Genomic DNA, 2,843 nt, shown 5'->3' with positions numbered 1-2,843 from the left:
TGATGGACTGTGTACAAAGTGTCCTTTTTGTATTGGATTGTGCCACTGTATGTGGATATCGAATGGTCTAAAAGGGAAGAGTACACACCAGTACTCATAACCCATGAGCCCTGGGATATCATTATGTGGAGTGTGTTGCCACTTAAGATAAATGAATTGTAGCCTTCTGACTGATTGCATAGCTAGATTTGATGAATTTGTATGAATTTCAGCAAAATCATCCTTATTTCGGTACACTTGTTTTTCTACATACATGTACAGGCAAGGTTAGACATGTAGAAGGATCTTGCTCCTAAGTTTCCAATTGTACACATGTGTTATGTGAGTAGGAGGTTGTTTGAAATCCTTTTTAATTCATGGGGTACATGCATGAGGCAACAGGAGAAAGGAAAGACACAAGTCAGGATAAGGATACACTGTAAATGCTGTATTTTGAAAAAGATATACGTACAACCACAACGCACATTGGTATGGTTTTTGTTTCACTTTTCCCTCATATGAATGGCGAATGGTACTGTGTAAAGCGCTTTTAGTAATCATTAACGCTACACTAGAACTACACTAGAAAGGCACTACATAAATGCAATGCATTTATGTATTTGGTGGCGCTCAAGGTGTTCTTTATGTGATTTCTTTAACAAGAAAGGCTGAGGGAGAGAGTAGAAAAGAAGTGGAGCGAGGACACAGAAACAACAGAAACTGGACACATCATCGAGGGGACGGCTGATAGAGACCCCCCTCCCCCCCTCCAGCAACCCACCCCTCCACCCCCACCCCATCCCCCCCGTCAGCTCTCAGCCGCCCCGCCTCTGCAATGAGCCCCCAGACATTCACTGAAGGACTAAACAGGAATCCCCCCACGACCCACGACAGACTGACTGACCTAGATCCACACACCAACCACACAACACACACACACACACACACACACACACACACACACACACACACATACACACACATGCAGTTATACTTACAGACAGCACAAAAATAACCCCAGTCTGGGGTATTACCATACACACTATCTGCCCCAAAACATCACCTCATCTACTTATATCACACCGCAGCACATGGCTTTAACACATGCTGTCATTTAAAAAGAGAAAGCAGCACTCATGGCTCCTGCATGGCTTCCCCCTCTCTGATATACTTCACATACGCCACAATAATCTTCATTTCAACTTTTCATCCTCCATTCAGTTTTTCTGTCATTGGTCTCATCGACCATCTTCTTTCCTCCCCTGTTTTAATTTCTCTTTCACTCTCTCGCACAAACACAAAAACACATATTAGCATCCACATCCATGCAGTAACACACTCTTGGGTTTCCTGAAAGCACTTGCAGTGTAATTTCACGTCGACGGGTGATGCACAGGTGTCAGAAAGTGCAGATGAAAGGAAAGGTCAGGAGTTCCTCAGCCTCTTGTTCCTGACATTTGGTTCCCCTTAGTGTTCAATGAAGCGGTGCAGCAGCAAGGTGGGGCTTTCTTCCACCATTTCCCCTCAACATTAACATGGCACCTACTATTAGGGGTTTCCCTCAAACACACAGTGCCACATACAGTGACACACCAGAGAAATGTGTGGCCGGCAATTGGAAGGCTACATTTCAATTATCAGAAATGCTGAAGTCCTGAGTGTCTTCAAGGGACACTCACCAGGGGGAGATGGTAGAGATGAATTGGGGAAGCACCTGCAGGAAGTTTCTGGGTATATTTTTTAGTTAACACTGTCACAATCTTTAAAAACCCAATCCAGTACTCTATTACACAGCACTTCAATAACTCCTGTAAAAGTTTTAACTCATATTTTCCTATTGTAACTAGATTTTGGCTACTTTGAGAGTCTCAATAGATATCGTTTGACCTGAATATCTGCTGAATATAATCTGAATATCTTCTGCGTCATTTGATGTGTTGTGGTAAGTCATCTCATGCCTCTGCAACAAGCTGAAACGTCCTGATCTGAGGATGATTCAGCGGTTTCGATCAGTGCACACTTACGCATGAAAGAGCATTCAAACAGCCGTATTATGTCTGCAGCAATTAAAATACTGTGTTCCGTGTAGATATTGCATGGTGCTTACAAAAGACTGGATGGCATCATTCAGAAGATACTAGAAAGAAAACCTGAAAATGTAAGGAAATAGTTTAACATTTTGGGAAATAGGCTTTTCGTTCTTCTTGTCATGGGTGACATGAAAACTTTGACACCACTCTCATATTTGTAGCCAATGCCAGTTAGCTTAGCTTAGCATAAAGACTGGAAACAGAACACAAAATCCCCTAACAGCACCTCTAAAGCTTACTTATTGAGGTAGGCAGATTTTGTGACCTTTGTACAGCGCCAGGCTAGCTGTTTCATCCTGTTTCCAGTCTTTATGCTAAGCTAAGCTAACCCTCTCATGGCTGTAGCTTCACATTAACCATATAGACAATAAAGTGGTAGCCTATTGGTCTTCTTGTCTATTCTTGGCATGAAAGCAGATCAAGTTTTCATGCAAAATTTTGAACTATTCCTTTTATCTACCCCAGACCAACAACAAAGAAGTGGTGTTTCCCTTTTATTGCCAGTTCAGGCTGACGTACAGTTCAGCACGAAGCTGCTGGCAGATTTGCTATGTCATGATGGCTGCTCGGGACACATGATCCTCTCCGCAGCGTGCGCTCTGCCGGTTTCTGTATCAGGTCAAGCTCGTTGTCAAGAATGCCGTCTATTTCCAGTTGACCTGCCGTGGCTGCTGGTTATAAACCCGGGTTATGCGCTTAGGGCTGCCACAGTGGAGGAAGAGGAGGGTGAGGAAGATGAGTGTGGGGTTTCCTGGGAAGCTCCCAGTGAGACAT

The 2,843-nt window shown here is 43.6% G+C and overlaps 1 long non-coding RNA gene across 1 annotated transcript in view; it reads left to right on the top strand.

Moving 5' to 3' along the window:
• The window catches only part of LOC116695220 (uncharacterized), a 17,551-nt gene extending 14,961 nt beyond the window's left edge, over positions 1-2,590 (top strand). Inside the window, exon 3 of the long non-coding RNA XR_004333385.1 lies at positions 2,317-2,590. This is a non-coding gene — a long non-coding RNA (uncharacterized LOC116695220). The remainder of the gene's footprint in view (positions 1-2,316) is intronic.
• Positions 2,591-2,843: the final 253 nt, after the last annotated feature.

The sequence above is a fragment of the Etheostoma spectabile genome, chromosome 9 (genome assembly GCF_008692095.1).
Source record: "Etheostoma spectabile isolate EspeVRDwgs_2016 chromosome 9, UIUC_Espe_1.0, whole genome shotgun sequence".
NCBI lineage: Eukaryota > Metazoa > Chordata > Actinopteri > Perciformes > Percidae > Etheostoma > Etheostoma spectabile.
Note: the sequence above shows the minus strand (reverse complement) of the source record. Positions and strands in the feature narration are given on the sequence as shown.